At 29.7% G+C, this 16,492-nt stretch overlaps 1 protein-coding gene across 1 annotated transcript in view; it reads left to right on the top strand.

Moving 5' to 3' along the window:
* The first annotated feature begins 2,691 nt into the window (after nucleotides 1-2,691).
* LOC129962049 (tyrosine-protein phosphatase Lar-like) overlaps nucleotides 2,692-16,492 on the top strand; it is a 648,630-nt gene continuing 634,829 nt past the window's right edge. Inside the window, exon 1 of the mRNA XM_056075746.1 lies at nucleotides 2,692-2,713. The gene's annotated coding sequence lies outside the window, so the exon portion shown is untranslated. The remainder of the gene's footprint in view (nucleotides 2,714-16,492) is intronic.

Raw genomic sequence — 16,492 nt, 5'->3', positions numbered from 1 at the left:
TTTTCATGTAAAAATTACCAATGGCAATGATCTTTCTGAAAGCTTAGTTTCACTTTAAAGATACAATCAGAATATATATGCTGAAATCTGATTGAAATCATATTTTATAAAATGTTTAAGCTTTACAGTGAATTTTCCTTTGTCTTGTTAACCTCATCTGAATAATGAATACTTTTTCAGGCGCACATTCACTGCGTTAGTGTATTTTAGTCCATTATATTTTTTAATTCAATTCTTATTTTTAAAAAATGCTTTTCAAGAACTGAAATAAATGTTGTCTAATTTGAATTATCTTGAGTTCTAACAATATTTTTTCGTCTCTTCTATATAAACATAAAAAAGCTGTTAACTATAACTATAAAAAAGCTGTTGTGTTTGACCGTTTTAGTTTTCTGTTGCTTTACTTTAGTTTCACTTTAAATTATATAAATATATGTATATTGTATTATAAATATATTCTATATAAAGTATAGGGCATTATATTCTATATAAAGTATAGCAAGAAATAAGGTACCCACTTCAATGTGTTCTATGGATCGAACAATTGGCCTCTACAATGTGTTCTATTGGTCGAAATAAGATAACATTTGAACTACAGGTTATTCAGATGATGCACTTTACATTTATTAATTAAAAAAATTTAGTAATAAAATTAGTAAAAATTTAGTAAAAATTCACCAATAGATGGCGCTGTAACACAAATTACATTTGTTTGTATATATTGATAATGTGAAACATAATTTGCGTTACAGCACATGTCTATTACAATTTTTCTTTGGATAAAAAGAAGGCGGAATCTGCACGAACATTAGTTTCTTCTCTGTTCGTCTTGCCTACGTTGCAAGAAAAAGCCTACTTGTGAAATTGTTTTACCAGAACCAACAAAACTCCGTTGCAACTCTAAAGAAATTTCGTCGTATGAAGCAGATATGAAGAGGCCCAATGTCTCTCCTACGTAAAATGATGCAGAAATTTGAAAAAAGAAACTGGGAAACTTGGCATTCTTCTAAGTAGAGGACGAAAAAAATCCAGTCTTCCAGAGTCGAAAATGTTGTGACCGCGCTCATTGAAGCCAACAGTCAGTCGCCGCATAATAGTGTTTGTCAGTTGTTTTCCGCATTCTGAATATGCCGTATTGAACTGTACGAAAAATCATACGGCAGATTTTGCATTTTTATCCATACAAAATCAAGTCTGTGCACCTGTTGCAGGATGGGGACTTAGAGGTCAGTAAAACTTTTGCACCAGTTCCTTGCTCGAATGGTGGTCGACATAACTTGACCATGGAACATTCTATTAGGTAATGAGGCCTTCCGCTTTTGACTCAATGGACAGGTTAATACCCATAACTGTTGAAATTGGGCAGAGTAAAACCCTCTCGTTATCCAGGAACAACTCTTGCATTCTGAATAAGTGATAGTATGATGTGGTTTTAAGCTACCTTTATCATTGAACCGTAATTCTTTGAAGATATAACTTCAAATGGAATCCAAACCTATTTCGTCACAGGGCAACGGTTCCATGATATGCTGAGGGATTCTATAATCCCAACTCTTCTACAGCGTGGATGTCTTCAAGACATCATTTTTATGCAGGACGGTGCACCACCTCATATTGATCGTCATGTAAAGCGATTGTTAATACAGCATTTCACAGAAGCACGAGTTATCAGCCGTCAGTAGTCTGGCCTCCTTTCTCGACGAAATTTACCCCTAGCGACATTTGGTTGTGGGGTTATTTAAAGGAAAATATCTACTGTCAAAGGCCATCATCTCTACCAGATCTGAAGAACAACATTCGGCTCCATATTCTTAATATTCCCCCAGACTCATACCGGTCATCCATAGAAAATATGGTTCTCCGATTACAGCATATTGTTGAAAATGAAGAAGGACATATTGAGCAATTTTAATTTTACTTCATTTAACAATTATAAATCAAATTAAATGGTTTTATGTGTATTAGAACGAAATCTAACGGTAAATCTTTATACTAATTTTTTTATTTAATAAATGTAAAGCGCATCATCTCAATTATCTGTAGTTCAAATTTTGTCTCATTTGGATCAATAGAACGCATTTTAGAGCCCTCTGAACTGGGTAACTTATTTCTCTAACCCTGTAAATTCTGTATATGTATTCAATGTATATGTATACAAACATCTATTTGAATTAATCATAAATCATTTTTTCCTTTAATATCTATTTGCAATTATGAGTTGTGTAACTTCGTTACAAATCACATTAATGTGTTACAAATATTGTTTTTCTATTACAAAATAATTCATATATAAAAAACTGAAAGTTACTATAATGCTACTACTATATACAATTGTGTGTGTGTGTGTGTGTGTGTGTGTGTGTGTGTGTGTGTGTGTGTGTGTGTGTGTGTGTGTGTGTGTGTGTGTGTGTGTGTGTGTGTGTGTGTGTGTGTGTGTGTGTGTGTCCAAATTTCAACAAAATTGGAAATTCTAATAAATTTTTAGATGTTACAAACAACCATTAACATATATCAGTAGTAGCACATAGAAAATTCTTGTTGAGAAGTAAATGTTCTAAGCTTATAAAACTGATATTTCGATATGCTGCTGATCTTATTAAATTATTATGTTGAATATATGCCATCATTTATTTATATTACAATTTTCTCTCTTCAGATTACTTCTTCATGACCTTCTTCAAACATATCTGTGTTCATTTATCATATCAAAAAGGTAAGGAATTTCTATACCATTTTTTTCAGTAAGTCGGTCGTGTTTTTAAAATAATAGCTTATCTGTTTCTTTAGATAAATTAGTAGTGGGTAACAAAGTAATTTTTAAGTTTCATCATAAATTATTGAACAATTCATTCACATGTAGTTTTAGATAATTTTCAGAATATTGAATTTTGCCCCTTTTTAACAAGTGGTTTTTTCAGTATCGATCTCTGTTAAAAAGAAAATCAGATGTTCATCATAATAAAATTTCATTCCTAAATAATCGCAACTTAGCAGTTAGGGCGATATTCAACATCATCCATCTCATGCAAATTTTGTTTTCTTTTTAAAGTATGTTGTTTAATAATTTAACGAATCTATTCCGTATTCCATTATAATTTTATATTGATATATTGTGTTTAACTTTGTAGTTTCTGACAAAATTTGTTATATTTTTTGATAAAGTTTTGAGAAAAATGAGAGAAATTGAAATGTTTCATATGGAATTAATTCAGAGAAAATTGAACGAGAACACTTTGGGCAAAATTTTTTAATCAAATTTCAAGCAAAGACTCATCTCTCAGTCTGTAGAGATTCACTTTACTGACCGAACTATTTAACTTTAGAGTACCAAAAATTGGCACATTCATTCTTTGGAGGCTGAAAGAGCGCATATTTGTATGAATGTTTTTGAAATTATAATCAATTAAAATCTAGCCAAAACTTTGAAGGTTTTTTCCCCTAAAATTTTCCAAAATATCACACACACAAGAAAAAATTACACAAAATTCAATTTCAAAAATTTATTTTTCCACTGAATTATTTTTTTATTGAATACACTTTTTCTATTTTTAATGAATATTTGAAGACGTATTAAGTACATTTTACAACGTATTCATTGTTGAAGCAAAAATCAAATATTTTTCATTATTGCTGCTAACATTTCATTTTGGCTTTGTTTCCCATTGTTATAATCAAGATATGAAGATTCATCTTATTTTCCCATGCTGAGTTTGCTTCAATTTAAAGCATGATTTTTATAAAACATATAAAATTTTGTCGTACTTACAATTCAGACTTAGCTCCAGGATTACGCAATGATGAAGGGAATCCATTTATAAACTGCCGTTCTTTTTACTTTGATGTAACTGTATATATAAAACTATTGACAAGAAACAAAGAAAATGCGTAATATGAGTGAATAGAAAGATGTAAGACGTTTAAAATAATATAATATAAATTATATGCCAATCAAAATGTGAAGTTCAAAGGTATTTTCTGAGGGGACGACTAAGAATAAGTTATACAAAATATTTAATTACAATTTTTAGCAATCGTTACTCCCTACGAACCAACGAATCTTGAAAGACATCTAGTAATTAATAAAGTGCCTTAATTTTATATGTTTTGTACAGTTTAGAAATATTGCAATTATTTTATTTGATATACATATACAGGATGTATATCAAAGGATGTATACAGGATGTATATCACACTCTAAAAGCTTCAAAATTATTGAGCAAAAATTAGCGACATCCTATATATTTTTAATTAAAAAAATTTCATCACTATATGTATATATATATAGGTAAATGAAACACAATTTTTAAATTGATAGGCTCAAAGTATTTTTCATTTTTAGCCTTAAAAAGAAGATTGGGATCATAATTTGATCGAAAAATGATGAATAAAATTTCTCAAAGAAGGCATAAACAATTTCGATTAATATTGAAATTGTGATTTTATAAATGGATTAATAGTTAGGTGAAGAAACGAGGGTGAAATGAATTTTTAATGATAAATAAGTCCAAACTTCATTAACGATAAATGATTTCAAAAATTGCTTTGATCTTGCTGTTGTTCTGAAAAAATAAATTAAAATAACTTAATGGCTGTTTTGGAAACCTTCATTTAAATGGAAAGAAATTGTGTGTTTGGCAGCAAAACTCCATTAATAACATTTATTCAAAACCCATGAGATGAAGTTTGAATATTTGTTTGTTTTTCACTAACGTTGAGATTTTTCTATAATTTTCCATTTCATAAGATGTTAATAAACAATTTTTAATAAGAAATGTGAATTCTTTTATAGGAAGTTTATCACATCTAAAAAGAAACCGTCTTTATTAATTTTTCACTGTTTCTGAGCCACCATTTTATTAAAATAAAGCATGATTAAATGCTTCTCGCCATGAAAAAGAAAAATATGCTTTAAAAATTTTCTGTTTTTGGAAAATAATATCTCATATTCTCTTTTACTTAAATAATTTCTCCGTATTTATGGAGTATCTTATGAAAATAAATGATCAAAAGATAACAAATTATAAGAAAATACGGGTTTAGGTTCTGACCTAAAGTACAGGCATAGCGATAACATTGTAATAAAAGAATTAAAAAGAAAATGTTATGAAGAGTAATTTTAATCGCTTTATAAAATAAAATAATCTTTTGTATAATTTACCAATGACAAAAGTATACATTCAGGCTAATTCCTTCTTCTTAAAATATCGATGTAAGAATATCTTATGCCCGAATAGGATTTGATACAAGATATTTCTGAAAAAAATCTATATATCTTCATGTATGCTTCTTCATTATGTTCATGTATTGTATCAATCTTCATATAATAAACCAATGACAAAAGTATACATGCATCCTAATTCGTTATTGTTAAAATATGAATGAAAAATGGCAGAAAGATATCGATATATACCAAAATTGCTGAATTTTAAAAAAATAATCAAGCCAAATTTAAGGTTTCTAATAATGCTATTTGACTATGCTATTTAAAACAGGGAAAATAATTATAAAGGACACAGTTATAATAGTTACAAAGGAAATAGTTTAAAGGACATTTTGAGTGATTTAAAACAATAAAATTCAATTCTAACTTGTCTCTAATAAGTGGCAATACCTAACAAATGAATTTCTCGTAAATATGTGGAATTAAAATATTTCTGGATGTTTGAGAGTATACAGTCTATTAGAAATAATCAAATGTATTTAATGGCGGATATATTCATGGTTTGTTAACGAAACTATTTTTCTCGTCATTGTTAAAGTTATGTTGGTATTAGAAGTGAAGTTATTTATTTTGCATAACTTCTCTTACAAGAGTGACAATCACATGATTTTAATAAAATCATATGCTCTTCCTTATTTGTTGTCAAATCGCTAGTAGCAACATAATATGTCACTTGCTGACGAGTTCGGACTCAAAATGCTGAAACATTATATAAACAAAAATCTCCATATTAAGGGATAAGATAAACATTCTGTTGTAAGTAAATAAGAGTATGTCCATCATCAGACAATTATTCATAGTAAAGTGTAATTAGTTTCTGTCCAGCAGTTTAATATCCTGGTTTACGGCAACAGTGCATCTTGTGATGAATTTCGATGCAGTGTAGAGAGTAAATAAAGCATCTGGCTGTTAAATGTCTATTAGATCTGGGCAAGTGAAGTTCACATAATAAGTTCAGAAGATACACGAAATATTGAATATTGAATATCTTTCATCTTTTTCTTTCAACTGAATAACGAGTTTTACCATTAGCATACATTTCATACTTAAGATCTGATGATTTAAATTCATTTAAGAATTTAATTTATCTTATATAGAAATTTAAAATTTACTGTTGTAATTATTATTCCTTCAATAATTAAATGAGAAACGTGTTATACTTAGTGATATTTATATTTAAAGGCAGTTTTATATTCCAAATAATCCCTTTAATTGTTCGTCCTTCTATTATGCTTGCAGAACGATTATGAAATATAATCTGATCTCGGGCATTATTGAAGATTTCAAAAAATATTTGTAGATTTTCAAAAAATTATTTACTAGTAGTTGGTGTACTCCACTTTGCTCAAGATGCATTTTTCAGTATTGATCCGATAGAATTTTTTATTTATGAAAGATCAACCGTTTAACCTTCTATTTTCCAAAATCATTCGAGATCATATCCTCAAAAACAAGAGAACCCGAGGTTCATTTTCAGTGATAAAGGAAAAGTCCTGATCCACTCAAAGCCGAAAATAATAACATCTGCTCTTGAGGAGTTAGAGGGTAACAATTCCGATAAGCTGATGATTATTAAACAAATGTATGCTTGAACATCTTTTGAGAGCTCTTAAAAGATTTCTCTTCAAACCCATTTGAGCAAACGTATCTAACAATAAAGTACGCATTTTGGTTATTCAGTCATTCACACTAAACACAAAAAGGCAAGAATTCGGCAATGATATCCAGGCGCCGCAGGTTGAATGGATGTTTGGGACCTACAGATAGAATTCATTCTTGCTTGTTCTTTAATATTTGTCCGTAAAATACATGATATTAACCCCCGAAGAATACCAAAGTGTTTCTAAAAAGCGTTTTTACTTTCTCGTGTACAATTATCGAGAAAGTATTGTATTAATTCTGTCAATACTAAAAACTTTCGATCCCGATGTTTTGATGAATATTTACGTTTCAGAGCCACCCTTAGTTCAAAAAACTCATTTTTTAGAAAATGTCTTTCTGATTGTCTATCTATGTGTAACAAAAATAACTCAAAAACGTTTCGAGCTAGATAGATGAAATTTTTTATACGATCTTTACAACGAATTTGTAGATTTCTTTCACATTCTCTGTAAAACCCGCTCTGAAAAAGTTCGCTCGTCCACCTACTCGAATATAAGCTACGACAATAACTGAGAAAGTTATTGTCGTAGTTATTGACAATAACTGGAGTTAGATGGATAAAATTCATTTACCATCTCTAGTGCAGACAGTTATCAAATTTTGAGCCAAATCTTAAATGAATTTTCTGTACTTTCAGGTGATATATTGAACAATAACTCAGAAACGAAATAATTTAAATGTATCAAATTCAGAGTGCAATTTGCGACTGTAGTTCTGTAAGAAATTTCAGTTTTGAAAAACATGTTTAAAATAGAAATTCGATTTTCGAATACTGTTCATCCCCTTCATCGCCAAAAACTAGCCAAGGAACATGTGATCGATTTAGTAAAAATGCTAAATCCCTCCCTCCAAGGTTAATATTTCAGCATTATTGTACGCTAGTGTCATGAGAGGTGTTCTCTGTGTAACACCTTTATTAGAGATAGTGCGAAAAAGCTATGGGAAGACCACTTCGCTGGTTTAAATTATTTATTTTTACTGCGAAATACTATTTCCTGTAAAATCTAAAAATAAAATTGCAAATGATAATAATATTTCATGTATTATGATATTTTACAGATGATAATATTTCGCATTAAAAATAAATAATTTAAAAACGCATATATGAAATCTTCCTATGAATATCATAATAAATGACATCTTTCTATCATTTGCAATTATTTTTTATTAAAATAAGAAAATCTTTTGCATTAATCAATCTAATGCTTGCTATTTAATCTCTCACATTTCTTAGAAGATTACAGATTGTCTTAAAAATGAATCATTCTAAAAAATACTGCAAACATTTAGCTTAGTAATGCAAGTGAGAAATTTAAATATGTGTTAATAAAATGGAATATTAAAACAGCCGTTTTCAACAGAGAATTTCAATCTCCATCAGCCGTTAAAAACAAGCAATCAAGTTTTGAAATCAATTTCTATGAAACAAGGAAACTGAAAATGAGTTTCAAACTAAAAAAGCACTTTTTTTAATATGAATAGGTTAAAATGAATCTTATTTAAATATTGTTTTTCTCCTTATTTTCGCTGTTTTAAATTCCGTTTAATAAACAATTCTTGAATATCACATTATTATTTGAGGGCGTGATACTGCGTATCATGAAAGAATTTTGTTACTATGAGGAGTGTGGCCTTTTTTTCTGGAATATCATTGTGTGGATGAATATCTTTGTGATCATTCATCCCGCTTTTCTCCGTCCGAATCACTCATCACCCGCGAACACTCGACGATACAGCTGTATGCGTAGGATTCTGAAGGTACTGAGAGGTTTTCTATTATTCGTCTATCCAGTATGAAAGAACTATGGAGGAGTGTTCCTTACAAAATAACAACAGATAAAATAAATTTTATTTAATAAACGATGAACTATTTTACTAACTATCAAGATACCTTCTCTAAGACTCTTTTTATAATTTGCAGTATTTGTAGTGAAAAAAAAATGTATATATATATAATAAATAAATATATATATATATATATATATATATATATATATATATATATATATATATATATATATATATATATATATATATATATCTTGGTTCCCATCATTATAGGATACAGATGCATTATATATAGATCATGTTTTTATTATTATTGAATTTGTTGATTTATCGGTATGCTAATAAATCTAAGCATGAACTGAGGTCTGAAATTTTTATTTTTTTTATATTTAAGGCTATTTATTATAATATTCTTTTATAATATCAAATTGAAAGTTATTAGAAATATTTTCTTTCGGAAATTCTTTAAAATTTTGTATTCGGTATTGTATTTTTTTCTGTTAGTGGATCACTATTTGTTAGAATCGGATTTTAATGATTAATTTTGATTTGAATGTTTGTAAACACTATGGATAGAATTGATCTCACTACAAAGGAATGAAACTTTAAATGTTGTTTCATATTTAGATTTAAAGTTTACTTTGAATAATAAGTCTTTCATTTTTTTACATAATCTGAAATCATTATGATATTTTTCTGCTGCATCTGTGACAATGAGATCTGAGATATTGTTAACATGATAATATCTTGTCTATATGAGAAAATTTTCTAGTTTTATAATAAAATAAGACACAAGGGAAAAAAATCTTTCGAAGTTTCAAAATCACAGCTAAACTTATTCTTGAATACAATTTATAATTTAACAATGTAGGATTGTGTTACACTGAAGATTACTTCTATAGTTTTAATAAAGATTTTCCAATTTTTATTTACTTTGAGAAGGATAATTTTCTACAAAATATCTGATAATAATGAAATATAACAACATGTTGCGCAAAAGATCTAAGCTAAATAAATTAATAGACATAGTATATTTGATAGATGAATGATATATATTTGACAGCTTATGCATAACCATCACGATCATATATGATTTGATATAATATGTTTAGACAATCTAAATGGAGCTAGCACAGGAGGAAATTAAAAATATCCCATTACATTTGTCAGGAAATGTTAGAAATTAATTTTAGAATAAATACGGAAATTATAAAAATCGATAAAAATTGCAGCTTTTTAAGCTAAAATAGTGAAATTTTGAAGGAATATTTGTTTACAAAAGAGATTTCGAAGTACCAAATTAGCACCATGACTATCATTCAATTTCCATTAAAGAAATAAATTAAGGGACTTAATTAATTCAGATCCCTAGGAGCGCCCAGATGCTAAATGTACAGGATGTCCCACAAGGTATTCAGCGTCTAATTTTTGCAGATTTGTATAGAACACGTGAAGACGAGTATTTTGATGTATAACATGTGGGGTCCCCGAATATAGTGTCATAGTCTAATTACACGAAGAACGTTAATCATGAATCCGACAGTTTGTATTCCAAATGACGATGCATACGACGATTGCCCATCATGGAGGCTATACTTGGTAATTATACAAATTCGTGGCAACCAATGAAAAGAAAAACGTGTCTGCAAGGGAATATGCAAATTCCTGTAGCGGCATATAAGGCTAGAAAACAGGTTTAATGAGAATGAGTCGCGCCTTATTTGCTAAAACATTTCGGTGTAATGTGCGTATGTGATTCCGAAATGAGTAAATATTCGATTGAACGTGTTTTCATGGTGCTGACTTATTGTGAATTGCAATCATATCACAGTGTGGTGAAAAAATTCGGCAATCAACATAACATAAACGGCACGACGATCAAAAGAACGTACAAAAGAATTAAGGAAACAGGTACTGCATTGGATACTGTGCTAGCGAAAATGTGAGATGCGTGCCAGAACATAACCTAATGTTTAGAAAGTGCAGGTTTTTGAATGACATTAACATACCATTCTTGCATGGCATAGACAAGAAGAGCGATTATTGGTTTATCTAGATAGTGTTAGACATCACCGCATTCTCGAAACTTCGATCTCTTAGCTGAACATTTTCACTATAGACTGATCGAGTTGGATTCCATTACAAAACAAATAATGGTAGAGAATAGCCACCTTCCAGCCGTATCTTAACCTGTGCGACTTTTTTTATGGGGACGTTTGAAAGACACAGTATATCTCATACATCCCTCAACACTGGAGGACTTGAGAGCAGCAATTGAAACCGAGGTCAAAGAAATTCAGATGTTCAGATGTTTTGCAGAAAACAATTGAGAACTTCGATTCTAAATTTCGCCATTTTATTTGTTCGAATGGCCGACATGTCGAAATCTACTGTATTCAATAAACACTAAATATCACTTGGTTTTCTTCTCATTTCTTGAAGTTTTCATGATACAAGATTCACGCCTTAATTAGACTATGACGCTATATTCGGGGACCCCACATGTTATACATCAAAATACTCGTCTTCACGTGTTCTATCCGAATCTGCAAAAATTAGACGCTGAATACCTTGTGGGACACCCTGTACATTTTTTAATTGATTCAATGCATTTAATGTTCTCTATATTATGATAAAAAAAAGTAAAAAATCTCTACGTAATTGCCTCACAAAATCACTGATGAAAACGCAGAATGGCATTTCAATGTGTGATTTTCATTTTTAAGTAGTAGAAAGTTCCACGTAAAGATGGTCACAAGATATGATTCTTTACGATTAGAAATAAATCGTTCATATGTGTCACATTGCTCGGGAATGAAATATTTCCCATATTAAAAAAATATCTTTCCATCCAAAGAGGATGTTGTTTTACGGAATGATAATCTGCAGATGGTGATATTAACAACATATTCTTTCTAGAAATTCAACTGACAACTGCGGTTTGATTTGTTCAAATATGCGGTATATTGGCGGCCAAATTTCCCTTCAATTGCCGATTTGAGGGGCGTCACAGAGTTCTTGAACTCGAGGTTCTTAACGTCCGGATTGAACAGTTGATATGAATATTATTATTAACATGACATTGGAATTACTAAGTAAGTGATTCCGCTTAATTATGGGAAGATATTTCATACGAAATTAAACTTAAAACTTATATCTCAGAGAAAAAAAAAATTTTAAAGACAGTTTTACATAGGTATTTTTTTTTCCCAAATTCGGTCCAGAGTCAAGTCGGTATGGAAAGACCATGATGAAGACTTGGAATGAAGGACATGAAGAGGTCTCTTGGTATTCTTTGGAAGCGTTCGATTGTAGGTTTCAACTTCTTTTACGCCGATGTTATCACTTTTATCAATTTTTTCGAAGAACCTTGTTGAGATTTTCTTATGAAATTCTTGAAATGTTGCAAGGCTAAGGTCTTCTCGGATTTCTTTGTTCCTAACAAACTATGCCATGTTACTAATTTGCTGAATTGCCGCATTTTCCAACCTTTTTCACGTAATGATAGTATTGACAGCAGTTGCCCAAGTTGGTGATGCATATGAAATGAGGACTTGAAATTTAGAATGAGGAAGATATTGGCTTTAGCTCTTTTGTAGTTGTTTTCAATTTTTATGATATATGCTTTTTAAATGATAAGTACTTATCCTCGAGCTCTTGAACTCTAGGTTCTTAAGCTCCTGACTGAATATGCGATACGGCATTGAGATTACTTAGTAAGAAGTTGTGCGTAGTTATGATATGAATCTTGTCTATCAGGGTGACGCCAAAGTAAATTGTATCACTGCGTCATAGAATAGCTTTTTTGCGAAAAACTTTGGTAGTAGTAGTAGGTTGCTTTTCTTCGATAAGTATACAACTTGGCACTTTCTGATTTTGATCTGGATTTTCCACTGGGTAAGCTACTTTTCAATTAATTTAAAATGTGCGGTAAGCTTACTTGATATGACTACAGGGTCTTTGTCGGTGCAGATTGCCTTCAGTAAACAGAATGTGTGCATATATTTGAAGTCTTCAATTTTTCAGGAAAAACTCTGAGAACTTATAGAAGTATCAAGTATATAGCAATTCAACAATACGATATTCGAAACTGTACATATTTCAGAGCACCTAATATCCTCCCAATATATGTAGCATTTTTTTTCAGTTGGTTTTGAATAAAAATCAGTCGAAGTGGTTTCCCCAAAGCATTCACTCATACTCTTTAATGATGGTGTTATACCAGAAAAGTCTTTGCATAACACTGAAGCACAATAGTTAAGAAATATTAACCTTTGGAGTAAATTTAGCATTTTTACTGAATCTAGCGTACCATTCTTTGAAAGTTATTTAGTGATTCATCCCTTTCATGCAGTTAATAGTGACCTAAAATTGAATTTGTGTTTTAGACGCCTTTTTGTCAACCAATTGAAATAAAACTTGGACACCAAAATAAACTTGTTGTCGCAAAATCACGTAACACATTTCATATATTTAAACCATTGGAACTTTCAGTTATCACGTTTTCATGTTTTTAAAAATATAGACCGACCAACCTTTGTTACATTGGTTCAAAATTTGATAGATTCTAGATTATAGGTCTAGAAACCTATCAAATCCAGTATACCAAATTTTACCTATCTAGCTCCCGTGTTAAAGAGTCATCGTGTTAAATTATATTTGAACAGCCGGACAGACAAACTTCGTCTAAGCGGAGTTTGGTCAAAATTCGACATAAATCTACAAATTTGATACAAAGACTGTAGTATGCCAAATTTCATCCGTCAAAGTCAAAGTGTTTTTGAGTTTTATTTGTCACAGACAGAAGTTTTTCCAGAAATATGTCTTTCGAACTCAGGGAGGTCTAAAACGTGAAGATTCGTTAAAATCTCGAGTTCCAATTTTTTAAATCATTATTATACTTTTCCTACACTGCGTATTAGGGAAAGTAAAAATGCTTTCCAAATAACGCGTGCAATATTTTATCAGACTTTTTCGACCACAACTAGAGCACTTACAGACACAAGATTTTTCATAAACTTGAAATGAATGAAGTTCCTTCATATTATCAATAAAATATTGATGTTACTGGTGACAATTTTGATTAAACATATTACTTTTTCTGCTTCAATCGTCCTTAAAAAATCATTTCATTTACAGCAACTCAAAAATAACATACATAAGAATAAACAAAAGGTTCATTGATATATCATATGAATTATCTATTAACTTAAAACGTACTTTAAAATAGGTGTCCTTTTAAGAAAATTTATATTTTATTCTGAGAAAAATACGATAAACGCTGAATTTGTCTTATGTAAAACAAAAATACTAAACCTTCTTCCAAAAAAAAAAAAAAAAAAAACTGAATAAGAGGTAACCAGAAAATTTTCTCTTAAAAAACGACTTTGCTTAGGTCTGTTGCACCAATTCTGTTGATAAAAAAGTCGCAAATGACATTACGTAAGAGAGACTACAAAAAGGTACAATTTCAACAATGTCAAAGAAAGAGTAATGGCTTATAAAATATGTATGTGTTACTAATCTGCTTAGACTTTAAATCTCCTGTTGCAGAAGAGAGAACGAGAACGAATTTCAGTAAAATAAAGTAAAAATTGTAACAACTAAATTTAACTCGGAAGAAGGACATTTACCGACGGACGTCAGGTTTATACCTGACGCAACTTCTAAGAAAAATCACAGACTAAATTTGTTCTTAATATATGCAGAAGTTTGAAAAATCTACCAAAAATTTCAAAAAGCAGAAAATTATATTTATTAAATTCTTCTATACATTTATTAATTGTGATCAACTTCAGTATTTTTCTGAGGAACAATGTTCCATTTTAAATTTATTTTGTAGGGAATACTATTTTTTATCATTTATTTATTTTGAAACGCTTTAAAAAAATAAACTGAGCAAATATTTTATTTAGAAGATTTATGAGTTTACTCTGCGATATATTACCTATTATCAATAAATAAATAATTACGTATAAGTATTTAAATTATGTACACAATATTTTGTGTATTCAATAAAACTAAATCATGTATGTTTCAGATGCAAAAGATTTTCCTTTTGTACAAAGACATGATATCTTAAACCGTTCGTCTCAACACAATTTAGGGAGTTCATCAACAAAATTCCTGGTCTTCTTTTTTTTTTTTTTTTTTTTTTTTTGCCCCAAACTTTATTGCAATAAATACTCCAAGCTTTAATTTTGAATAATTGTATCATTCATTTCTTGGGTCAAGTTGCCCTTCAGAATTTCTTGAAATTCGTCAAATAAGTCATGCAGAAAAAAAAAAAAAAGTGCCGCACTAGGCAATCTCCGCTGTTATGGCTTATTCCTTGGATTGTTCTTCCTATTATGAAACCCTTATCTCCAATTTGATTTCCAGTGGAGGTATTTGGAAAGAGCTAATCCGTTCTCGAAAACATTAAAATTGTGGAACCCTCCTCCTCAAAAATTTAAGAAACCTTCATTATGAGACGCAAATTAAGAGCATCAAAAGCTATTCCATGGTTTGTACATGAATGAATTTGTACAAGGATCTCATCACTACTCAATAAAGGAAAATTGAGATGGCTTCCATTTTTCGGAGAATTTATCTGGCCCCAAATCTTTTGAGGGATGTTAGACCTCATCCTCCGAAATTAGATTTAACTAATGGGAGTAATATGGATGTGATACTTCCATTATATATCTTCAATGTAATTGGAGGATCATAATCTATAGTATCACAGCCATTCTCAACGACATATTTCAACATTATATTTATATTTCAATTATATTTCAACAGTGAAAGTATAATATATGCATGCAAAGCAAAGTAGTTTAATTTTTATAACTTACTAATTTGGGTGCATATATTATAGATAAGTATACATATATTTTTTTTCGTATTTCAATAATTCTTACGAATTGCATACATCAGAATATTTCATTACTTTTAATAAATGCGTACGCCAAATAATTTTATATATTGTTTCTATTTTCAATCCTTTTATGAAGGAAAAAATGTTTGTCATATTTATATATATCTATATCAGTAATAAGGAATGGAAAAGCGAATTATTAGAGAATAAAAATTAAAAAGATATTTCGTAAAATTTATTTATTGTTCAAGTTTTAATGAAAGCCTTAAATCATGGTGACATATTGGATTATTTCTTCTTAATGATGCATAGTCGGAAAATGATCATATGCTGACTTTTTTTCGATTCGCAAAACATGCATGATAAGAACAATTTTAATTCGTATAATCCTGCAAAGTAGTAGACAGATTTCAATTATCAAGATTCTTGCATTTGTAAAATGTTACGTTGATACATAAACTGACAGAGAAAAAGACTACCTATTAATGAGTTTAATCTGAAACTGGAAACGCTTTATATTTCTTTTTGTATGAATCTCATGTATTAAAATTCATTTTTCTTAATAAAATTATTTATTATCTACATACGTTGCTACGTTCGGGATGAATTTTGAAAATATTTGAATTTTTGGATAAACTTCTAATATCCAAAATGTTTTTTTAAAAATGGAAAAAGGACCTATTTGGCTAAAGAAGAGTATAAAGCAAAACTCTTATAGCTTAAGGGGTTTATCAAAGAATTTGCTTAAATTCTGTATATAGAATTATATTACCTAGCTTCAGAACTAAAAAATAAGCTGTATTTCTATACACTTTAAATATTGGGGTTCGTCTGATAAATAATATGAGATTTTTTTTGAGTTTTTATGCATTAGGAAAAGTTTAAATAACTATAAAATATTTCTGAATAGTTTACTTATTCTCTAGTTCAGGAATTGCAGAATATATTGATGGATTATTATA

The sequence above is a fragment of the Argiope bruennichi genome, chromosome 2 (genome assembly GCF_947563725.1).
Source record: "Argiope bruennichi chromosome 2, qqArgBrue1.1, whole genome shotgun sequence".
NCBI classification, from domain to species: domain Eukaryota; kingdom Metazoa; phylum Arthropoda; class Arachnida; order Araneae; family Araneidae; genus Argiope; species Argiope bruennichi.
This window is presented reverse-complemented; position numbering and strand designations above follow the sequence as displayed.